The sequence below is a fragment of the Heloderma suspectum genome, chromosome 3 (assembly GCF_057233095.1).
Source record: "Heloderma suspectum isolate Gila_16-S chromosome 3, 16-S_ref, whole genome shotgun sequence".
Classification (NCBI taxonomy): domain Eukaryota; kingdom Metazoa; phylum Chordata; class Lepidosauria; order Squamata; family Helodermatidae; genus Heloderma; species Heloderma suspectum.
In genome coordinates, this window is record NC_139460.1 from 95,116,508 (window position 1) to 95,128,200 (window position 11,693).

Consider the following 11,693-nt stretch of genomic DNA (forward strand, 5'->3'; position numbering starts at 1 on the left):
AAGATGCCTTCTTAAAAGAGGGCAGTCCTCTGGCAGCTCTTCAAATAGAGGACTGACCTCTGTAAAAGAGGACACATGGCCACCTGATGTAGAAAGATGTGAGAGAGCAAGCAGAGTGGACAAGGGGAAAAAGCCAGAACTTTGCCACATCCTCCTGTTGCTTTTGCCACTTATATATGTTGAAGGGGGAGAAACTGGAGCTGAAACTTCACTACAGTTTGGAGTGGGGATACTTCTTCTTTTTTAATCTGCCCAGTCACCAGTGTTCTCTGGGTGGATTATAAACAGTTAGAAGACTAAAATGCCAAACGAACAGTTAAAATACAAAATATTTAAAAGAATAAAATACAAAAAAAAAAAAAACCCACCAGCACAGGAATCGATAAAACAACCATAAAAATCTAGAAGTATTTTATTTTATTTATTATTCTACATTCAAGTCCCATTGTCCAAGGGCCAGAAAACACTGGAAAGTCTAAGAAGGGTCACCAGAGTTTACTCCCCAAACACAAACACTTGTGCAAAAGAAACTCTACCAGGTGCAGCAGCATTTTCTGAAGCTTGGCCGGTGTGGGCTTCATTTTTTTACATTCCCTTGGATAGGAGTCTACTCAGAGCCTCATGAAAAATCAGGATGTGCGTATGATATACTTAGGGCGTCCTTAGATTCTAGATAGTATATCTGAACCTTTGAGTTGAAGGAAATGGTTTTTATTAAGGTACAAATTGGGAAGAAGCTTATTGCACTGAGCATGTGAGTTGTGTTGCAGCCAGACGTCTGATTACTTGCTAAAAGGAGTGCAAAATAAATGAGTGGGCTGTCTAACAACACAACAGACCATTTTCCTTTAGAAAACGGTATATAAATAGGTCAGACTGGGTTCCTGTCACTGAGCAGAAGAATGTTATGTAGGCCAGGTTTGTTATCTGTAGCTAGTCATATTTTGGAAGGATTTGGCAGGACAGCTATGTTATAGAAATCTCAGTTGTAATATGTAGGGATGGCGGAGAATTTCTCCACGAATCTCGGGGAGGCCGAATGCCAACGCATTCGGCCCACCGAAATTGGCGGTGAAATTCTCCGCCCCCCCGCCCCCCCCCCTGGGATGGGACTTACCTCCCTCGAATGTCCCTCTCGGCGGCGGGTCCCGGCGGCGGTGTGGCGGCGTTTCGGCGGGGGCGGCGGCCGGTCTTCCGACCGGCTGCCGCTGCTGCCATTACAATGTGAATGTAAAAAACACACACACACACACATGTGATAGGCTACGTAACAATTTACATAGCCTATCACGGCTGACTTTGGAAATCTAGCCGTGATAGGCTATGTAAATCGTTATGTACCCTATCACATGTGTGTGTGTTTGTTTTTTTACATTCACTTTTTTATTTCGTGGCCAGGGAGACGGGGCGCTTCTCCCCGGCCTGAATTTCAGCCGGGTGAGGCGGGGCGCCTCCCCCCCCGGCGTGAACTTCGGGGGGAGAACCGAAGCGCCTCCCCCCCACTGCGAAGCAAGCTGTGGGACCAGGTAAGTGACTTTCGTACATCCCTAGTAATATGTCTGTTATCCCATAATTTTATAAGCTAGGCTATGTCTCTGTGTGAAATTGTCATGGCAAACAAATTGTCATGCCTTATCAGAGACTCAGGAATGCCAAGAACGTATTTACGTTAGAGTACAAGACTACCTCTTTGTGCATGCCTAGATATGTGAAAGGCGCTGCCTGCTTTCTGTTTCCTTCTCAGCTAGACAAAGAGATCAGTACAGCGCAAGCGTAAGACAGCCCCCAAAGGTCTTGCCTATATAAACTTTTGGATCACATTACTTGATTGTGACCTTTGTTGGAGCGTTAGCCCCAAGGGTTGCCTTATTCTGCAGAATAAAATCGTGTTGGACCAGATCTTTGCCTCCTCTCATTCTTGGTAAACAAATTGGAAAGTCTACCAGGGAAAGAACACAATTTTTGTAACAATTTCTGGCGAACTCTTCGGGACTCCCTGTGAGACCTGGGAGCTGTGCAAACGCTGGATGAACCCAAGCAGAGGGTGCCCTGGACCTTGTTTGGTTCACCGTGAGGTTTGAGGCGGCTGTTGCCTGGCAACCCAGCTAGCAAAGGACTCCTGAAGAGACGAGGCGAGTGGCAGTCTTTGGAGGACAGGACAAAACGCTGTCTGACTCTGGGGTCGTTTGGAGGCTGAGCTATGAGGTAAGTCGGATCGCACTGTCTGGGCCGTCTGGGGAGTGTAAATCTCCCAATCTTGTCCAATTGGGCCTTGCTCAAGCAGCAGCAATTGGATAAAGAAGAAAAAAATATATAGGGCTGACAGGATGGGATCAAAACATTCCGTAGGAGAACATAGCCAAGACCCACTGGGATGCATGCTTAAGAATTTTAAGTTGTTTAAGTTGGATTATGGTGTCAAGATGACAAAAGAAGAGCTCATAAAGTTTTGTAATGGGGAGTGGGTGACATTTGGTGTTGGCTGGCCAACTGGGGGAAGCTGGAAAAAAATGTTGTGTCCAAGGTATATAATAAAGTGATTGTTGATAACCATGGGGATCAGCTCCCTTATATTGATGCTTAGCAAATGTAGATATTGAAAAATCCTGACTGGATAAGAAAATGTAAAGGTCAATATTGTAAAACCATGATGGTACGCTCCGAGGTGAAATCCAAGGTTCCTGTTCTCCCTGATTCAGGTCATATGGAAGGAGACCCTGCCCAAGGTGTGCTGAGTTTTTTTCCCCATCCTATTCGGCCTGTTAGGTTGGGAGGGGAGGTTGCTGGGGGAGGGAGCCCCCCCCCACGGAGAACCCATCTGTTACATTTCCGCATCTCGCTCCCTCTGTCCTGAAAAATCCTCCACCGTATTCGGGTTTGTTAGAGAAAGCAAGAACAGCTGAAAAGGTTGTAAATCCTGAGGAAAGAGATTTATTTGAAGCCTTAAAGACTGTGGCAGAATCAGGAAGTACAGTGGATATTTTGGATGTCGTGGAAAAAGTTGCGGATGTATATTCGCCCCCTCATTTGAGATCTACAGCCAGAAAGGGCTCATATGAGTGCAAAATGACAAAAGTGGGAAGACAGCTCCCCCTGCGGGAAGTAGTTGGCCCTAACGGATGGGCTCTTGTTTATGTGCCATTCACTACATCTAACCTGTTTAATTGGAGGAATCAGAACCCCTCCTTAAGGGAGGATCCTCAGAAAATGTACAGCCTGTTTGAATCTATTTTCTGAATTCATAATCCTACATGGGAGATGTGCAAACTATGTTAAATGAACTTTTAACTCCAGTTGAAAAGTGGATGGTAGAAACACAAGCCTTAAGGCAAGCCCAGACTGAGAACAGAGCTGGTGGACCGCTCCCAGCCCAGGCATTGCCAGATCGGGAGCCGGGTTGGCAGGCTGGGTCAGAGGAGCTGATCCGCTACAGGTGGCTCATTTTACATGGAGTTCAAACTAGTCCCCAAGACTACAAATTTAAGCAAATTATATGAAGTCCGGCAGGGACTGACTGAAGACCCTAGTGCATACCTTCAGAGGTTGTTTGATGCATTCCATCAGTATAGTGATATTAACCCTGATGCTCAAGAGAATTTAAGGATGGTTAACATGATGTTTATTGCTCAAGCGGCAACCAACATTAAGAGAAAGTTGCAGAAGACTGATGGGGCAGTGCAATGCCTCTGCCTCAGTTGATGGAGATTGCTTATAAGGTGTTTGTGAATCATGAGAAAGTAGAGAAGAAGGAAGCAGATAAGAAGGACAGACAGAATGCTGCTTTGATTGCAATGGCAGTCACAGGGCAAGTCCCTGATTGGGCAGATAAAGGTTTGAAGAAGGATTTTAGGACTCGGAGAAAGCCGCGTTTGGGGAGAGATGAATGTGCTTACTGTAAAGAGAGGGGACATTGGCAAAAAGACTGCCCAAAGTGAAAGGGGGAGAAGAGGGGGGCAATGGTGGCCATGGAAGGAGAAGGATCAGATTGACGGGGACCAGGGTCCGAGACCTCCACCCTGAAGAGCTGTCTGGCTCTGAAGGACCCTCTGGTTACAATAAGGGTGGAGGGAAGAGAAATAATGGGACTTATTGACACAGGAGCAACTTATTCCATGCTGCCAAAAGCAACAAAGCCACAAATTAATAAAGATAGGACTGTAATAATTGAAGGGATCGAAGAAAACCCACTAAGGTCCCTTATACCTTTGCCCTTCTCACAAAGGTTAGAAGTTGTAATTTGGAGCATGAATTTGTTGTGTCTGAAAGGTGCCCAGTTGCACTTCTTGGTCGGGACTTGTTGACAAAGTTACAAACAGAAATTTTCTTTCAAGATGACGAGATGCTTGTTAGGTTGCCAAAGCAGCAAGGACCTAACTATCAGATGTGTTTGCAAGCTTATGTGGATGAGAACATGCGACGTACAGCAGATCCCTACCAGGGAGCCGATGTGGCAAAAAGGGCCCCTGAAGATGTATGGGCAGGGAAGGGACCTGCAAGGGCAAAGTTTGTTAAGCCTGTGCAGATCAACCTTAAGCCTGGAGCTCAACCAGTAAAGATTAAACAATACCCCTTGTCACTAGAAGCCAGAAAGGGATAGGGATGTCAGAGAATTCCGCCATGGATCTTGTGGAGGCCGAATGCCAGTGCATTCGGGGGCCCGAAATCGGTGGTGGAATGGTCTGCCAACCCCCTGCCACCCCCCCGGGATGAGACCTACCTGGGGTGGATCTTCCTGGCGGCGGTGGCTCCGGCAGCAGCTCCAGCGGTGGTGCAGCGGCAGCTTCGGCGGCCGGTCTCCCAACCGGCTGCCGCTGCCACCATTTCCAGTTAAAAAAAAAAAAAGACGTGATAGGCTACGTAAACATGTACGTGCGGCTTTTTTTTTTTTAAGTCAGACATGATAGGCTACGTAAACATTTACGTAGCCTATCACAGTTTTTTTTTTTAACCTATCACAGCTAGGTTTAAAAAAAAAACTGTGATAGGCTACGTAAATGTTTACGTAGCCTATCACGTCTGACTTAAAAAAAAAAAAGCCGCACGTACACAAATGGCGGCAGCCACGGCCGCCGCCATTTGCGTTCCTCATTTTGGCACGTCTTAGTCTACGTCAATTTACATAGACTAAGACGGCGAAAATAAGGAGAACGCAAATAGCGTAGCGTCTGCTACGCTATTTGCGTTCCCCTTATTTTCGCCGTCTTAAGTCTACATAAATCTTGACGTAGACTAAGATGCGCCAAAATAAGGAACGCAAATGGCGGCGGCCGTGGCCGCCGCCATTTGCGTACGCGCGTTGTTGTTGTTTTTTTAAGTCAGACATGATAGGCTACATAAACATTTACATAGCCTATCACAGCTGACTGCAGGGACGCAAACGGTGGCAGCTATGGCGGCCGCCATTTGCGTCCCTGCTAGCCAGCGGCCGGATGTCCAGCTGGTGGCGGAGCTGGCCGGTGGCTCCGCAGAATCCCTGCAGAGCACAGCCAGCCAGCCAGGATTCCGGTGGGGATGAACGGAGCGCCTCCCACCCGTCCAGGATTCCGGGGGGAGGGACAGAGCGCCTCCCCCCCCCCCATCAACGTAATCCGCGAAAGGTAAGTGACTTTCGTACATCCCTAGAAAGGGACTGAAACCTTTGATTGAAAAGTTTAAACGATATGGCTGGTTGAAAGAAGGAACTTCACCCTTTAATACCCCTATAATTGGAGTAAAGAAACCCCCCAAACCTGGAAAGGGGATTGAGTTCCTCCTAGTCCAAGACTTAAGGGCCATCAACAATATTATTAGTGCAGATCATCCTGTGGTTTCAAACCCACACACCATTATAACCCAAATTCCCAAAGAGGCCAGATGGTTTTCGGTACTGGACTTAAAGGATGAGTTCTTTTCAATCCTTTTACATGAGGACAGTCAGAAAATATTTGCATTTGAATGGGAAGATCCCAATACCCATATTAAGGTTTAGCTCTTATGGGCCGTCCTTCCGCAGGGACTGACCATGAGTCCAACAATCTTCACGGGTGCGTTGCAAAATGACCTGAGGCAATGGAAAGGGGACCGGCCGTGGGTGTCCTTGCTTCAATATTCAGATTACCTTCTTCTGGCCACCCAGACAGAGGACTCATGTGCTGAAGCTACTATCTCCCTCCTGTAAGAATTGAACTTGAAAGGCTATAAAGTGTCAAGAGAAAAGGCTCAGATTTGCCAGACCCATGTCACCTTCTTGGGCTACCAGATTTGGAAGGGAACCAGAGACCTAAGCACTGCTTGGTTGGACGTCATGCAGAAGACACCGAGGCCTAAAGACCCCCGAGAGTTGCGAGCCTTCCTTGGGCTCACCGGGTTTTGTAGAATGTGGATACCTGATTATGGAGGGAAGGCGAAGCCCCTGTATGAAGTTTTGACAAAGGAAGATATCATCCACTGGAAAAGGACAAATGAAATGAAAAAGGCTTTTCTTGAGCTGAAGCAAGTCTTGGTGTCACCACCCGCTCTGGCCTTACCAGATCGCAACAAACCATACCAGCTTTATGTACATGAAAATAAAGGAGTGGCATTGGGGGTTTTAACCCAAAGGACAGATCCTTCCTGTAGGATACTACTCCAAGACTCTGGATCCAACCACAAAGGGATGGCCTGCTTGCTTGAGGGCTGTGGCAGCAACTGCGCTTTTAGTGGAAGAAGGCCAGAAAATTGTGATGGGAGCAGATATGGAGGTGCATACTCCTCGTGGCGTACCCCAGATCCTGGGAAGCAATGGAGATAAGTTTTTGAATCCGTCACGCCAGTCACACTATGAGATCTCCGTGCTTTCAAGCCCAGGCCTCACATAGAAGAAGAGCAATCTTTTGAATCCTGCCACCTTGCCCCCTAAGCCAGATCTAAATTGTCATGACTGTTTAGAGATTTTGAGTCATGTGACTCTGGTCAGGACTGACCTCACTGATTCCTTGTTACTAGGGATGGCCATGAATTTCTCCATGAATCTCGGGGAGGCCGAATGCCAACGCATTCGGCCCCCCGAAATTGTTGGTGAAATTCTCCCCCCGCCCGCCCCCCCCGGGATGGGACTTACCTCATGGGAATGTTCCTCTCGGCGGCGGGTCCCGGCGGCGTTTCGGCAGCATTTCGGCGGGGGCAGGGGCGGCGGCTGGTCTTCCGACCGGCTGCCACTGCCACCATTACAAAATAAAGTAAAAAAAAAAAAAAAACCCGTGATAGGCTACGTAACGATTAACATAGCCTATCATGGCTAGATTTCCAAAGTCAGCCGTGATAGGCTACGTTAATCATTATGTAGCCTATCACGGGTATCTTTGAAAAAAAAAAAGCGCGTACGCAAATGGCGGAGCCCATGGGCGCCGCCATTTGCGTTCCTTATTTGGTCGCGGGTAGTCTGCGTAAAGATTTACGTAGACTACAGCGAAAATAAGGGCGCCGTCATTTGCGTATGCGCTTTTTTTTTTTCAAAGTCACCCGTGATAGGCTACGTAACGCTTAACGTAGCCTATCACGGCTGACTTTGGAAATCTAGCCGTAATAGGCTATGTTAATCATTACGTAGCCTATCACAGGTGTTTCTTTTTCCATTCACTTTTTATTTCGCGGCCAGGGAGACGGGGTGCTTCTCCACGGCCTGAATTTCAGCCGGGCGAGGCAGGGCGCCTCCCCCCCCGGCCTGAACTTCAGGGGGAGAACCGAAGCACCTCCTCCCCACCGCGAAGCAAGCTGTGGGACCAGGTAAGTGACTTTCATACATCACTACTTGTTACCAAAGCCAGACCTTGAGGTGTTTGTAGATGGCTCCAGCTGTGTGATAGATGGAAAAAGATACACAGGATGCGCAGTAGTTACTCTCGAGAAGGCTTTATGGAAAAAGCGTCTTCCCAGCCATTGGTCAGTACAAGCAGCAGAACTAACAGCTTTGACTCGAGCCCTAGAAATAGGAGAAGGAAAAATAAATAAATATTTTTACAGATTTGCGATATGCTTTCAGCACAGTACATGCAAATAGAGTGCTGTGGAAAGAAAGGGGTTTCATTACTGCTTCAGGACAGAGGATTACAAGCGGATCCCAGATCATGAAACTTTTAGATGCCCTGATGAAGCCAAAAGAAGTCGCTGTGATGCACATGAAGGCGCATGGAAAGAGTGCCAATCCCGAAGAAAGAAGAGGCAATGCTTTGGCAGATAAGGCTGCAAACGAAGCTGCATGGATGGGAGGTGAGGAGATGCATTATGAAGGAGCCCTAATCCCATACTTGAGTACAGACTTGGTTCCAATCTACTCTCCAGCTGAGAATGAGAGAGCTCTTGAATACAAGGCAAAGCAAACTGAAGATGGATGGTGGATAGTCCCAGGAGGCAAAGTGTTCATAGTCAAGCCTCTTTTGAGCTTTATAGTGAGAGACTTCCACCAGGCTACACATTTAGGAGGAACTGCAAAGGTGGATTTGCTTGTGAGACACATTGTGGCCCCAGGATTGTATGTTGAGACCCAGAGAGCGGTGGCTAATTGCCCTTTCTGCCGCAAAAATAACCCACAGATGTCCAAATCCCCAACTCAAATGGGAGATCGCCCATGGGCTTACTGTCCTTTCCAGAGACTTCAAATCGATTTTTCAGAGTTGCCCCGGACTCATGGATATCAATATTTATTAGTAATAGTAGAACAATTGACTGTGTGGGTTGAGGCTTACCCTACTCGCACAGCCACTGCACAAATAGTAGCCAAGATCCTGTTAAAAAAAGTAGTCCCTAGGTACTTGTTACCTGAGGAGATTGAATCGGATCAGGGACCCCATTTTGTTGGACAGGTGACATGAGCAGTGGCTCAGGCACTACAAATCAACTGGAACTACACTCCCCTTGGATGCCTCAATCTTCAGGTCAAGTTGAGAGGATGAATCACACCCTAAAGTCAATGCTTACTAAAATTTGCTCAGAGACTAAGTTGAAATGGCCACAGGCCTTGCCAATCGCCTTAACTCAAATATGTTGCACCCCCAGGGGAAGTATTAAATTGACACCCTTTGAAACGTTATATGGGCGCCCACCTCGGATATTACCTATGGCTGATAGTTTAAATGTAAACTTAGAAGTAGGGGCTTTAGAGATCCAAGAATATGTTACTGCTTTGCAGTCTGTTCTGTCTTGTCTTCACAGGTTCGCAGCACCATACCAGTCCTTGCCTTTGGATGCTCCAGTGCATAATTTCAGTCCTGGTGATTGGGTGCTGATCCGGTCCTGGAAAGATGAACCACTTACTGAGAAGTGGAAGGGTCTGTTTCAGGTTCTACTCACCATACCCATGGCTGTAAAGGTTGCTGGAGGAAAGAAGTGGATCCATCACACCCACGGAAAGGCATCACCTGCACCAGAGAGGGTCACACCGGAAGCTGACCCACCTGAAGGCCACCATTGGAGTAGCAAACCACTAGAGGGACTAAAGTATTTGTTCAGGAGAGAGCAATCTTCTGATGCTTAAACATGCATATTACTCTTTCCTTCTTAAGTCTAGTTGTTTTAACACTTCCCACTCAGGTAAAAGGAAACTGGTTTAAGAGACATGCTGAGCATATGTTTAGGCAAAATGGGGAGGATTCTATTCTTTACTACGAACACCCATCAACTGTCAGAGACTTCACTTTGTTGCCTGCCTTGATCAGAGAATCGCAGGTAATAGTTGGAGCTCTACAAAACGAGGGCACTCTCTTTTCAAGAGTCCCTGATGAATTGAGCAAGACTGAGTTTCAAAAGTTCAAATTACAGACTTATACCAGGGGAATGTGTTTTTGTTGTCAACATTCTGGTGTCTGGAATAATAAAGCCCTTAATTATAACAAGGCTAAACCTCTTCTAGATGGGTTGGGGAATTATTCACAGTGCACCGATCGGTTTTGGCTTTGGGGAAATTTTAATTCCTCCTATTCTTCTTCCATTAATCTCAGTGACACTGATTTTGCCAGTCTTTACCCTGAGTACCCTATGTTCTCTCCCAATTACGCTGGGATAGGTAGCATATGCTCAGGTTGGCAGATGAGAGATCCCAATCTGTGGTTTTTCTTCAATGGATGGGCTACGAGTTACCACCCTGGAAATTACCAATGTGTAGGGGTTGGGTATCTCACCATCCCAGTACAAGTGGTAAAACCTCAATCTGGGAGAAGAAAGAGAGAGGTTGGAGGGATGGGGCAACTTGTAGGACAGATGGGTAAGAACTGTGATGACACTGTAATTATTGGAAAACAATTGTCAGATTCAGAACCAAACAGGGTAGGGGGTGGGCTAGTTACAGGATTGCTTACCCTGGGTTCATACCCAGGAATTATTGCACAAGAAAATACAAAAAGCATCCTAGGCCTCACTTGCCATTTAGAGAAGACCATCAATGCCACAGCCATAATGATAAGGGCCATGCAATCTGAAATTGAAGATCTCAGCCCAATATCGGTTTGTTTTAGATTATCTCTTAGCCCGCCAAGGTGGCTTCTGCACCCTAGTGAAGCAAGGGTGTAGAGTAAAGTTCCATGATTTAAACAAAACCATAGAAGATGAAATCGCCAAACTACAAGATATGATTGGACAGAATTATTCAGGAGCAAGTGATCCTTGGTTATGGTTGACTTCCTGGCTCCCTGATTTTACAGGGTTGAAACAACTTGTAATTGGCACAGTTCTGTTTGTTATGATACTATTGATGATGGTTTGCGCCTTTAAGTGTGTAGTCCACTGCTGGACCAAGGAGATGTATGGGATTTAAGAAAAGCCTTTTGAGGGGGGAGTGTTATAGAAATTTCAGTTGTAATATGTCTGTTATCCCATAATTTTATAAGCTAGGCTATGTCTATTCTACCTCTGTGTGAAATTGTCATGCCAAACAAAGACACGGTGCCTTATCAGAGACTCAGGAATGCCAAGAACGTATTTACGTTAGAGTACAAGACTACCTCTTTGTGCATGCCTAGATATGTGAAAGGCGCTGCCTGCTTTCTGTTTCCTTCTCAGCTAGACAAAGAGATTAGTACAGCGTAAGCGTAAGACAGCCCCCAAAGGTCTTGCCTATATAAACTTTTGGATCACATTACTTGATTGTGACCTTTGTTGGAGCGTTAGCCCCAAGGGTTGCCTTATTCTGCAGAATAAAATCGTGTTGGACCAGATCTCTGCCTCCTCTCGTTCTTGGTAAACGAATTGGAAAGTCTACCAGGGAAAGAACACAATTTTTGTAACAGCTGGACCTGCCTAAACCTTTGTCTTTTTGAAATATGTATTCAGATGATGTAATATGATTACAAGTCTGTAAGACAATTTAGCATACGTTCTTATGCTTCCTGTTTTACAAATGGGGGATTAGGCTGTGAGTACATGGCTGAGCTGGGCATTAGCATATAATTTCATTAGAGCTGGTTGGCACATACTGCTAACTAAACCGTGGTATTTGTTGTTGAATTCTGGGCTGTTGTGATTTGTGAAGACGGCCATGCTAACAAACCATGGTTTCTTAACCACAAACAACCCAGAAAGAGAACCCATAGTTTGTTGTTGGGTTGTGAACCAAAGGCCATGCTGGCTGGGAATTATAGAAGTGGCATATCTGTGGCATATAACACATCTGGAGGGCACCAGGCTGGGGAAGGCTGATTTAAAGTATGGGTTGTCATTATGTGTGAACCCAGAAGTGTGGGCTG

The 11,693-nt window shown here is 46.3% G+C and overlaps 1 pseudogene; it reads left to right on the forward strand.

Moving 5' to 3' along the window:
* Nucleotides 1-4,339: 4,339 nt before the first annotated feature.
* On the forward strand, nucleotides 4,340-10,765 carry LOC146349964 (uncharacterized; annotated as a pseudogene).
* Nucleotides 10,766-11,693: the final 928 nt, after the last annotated feature.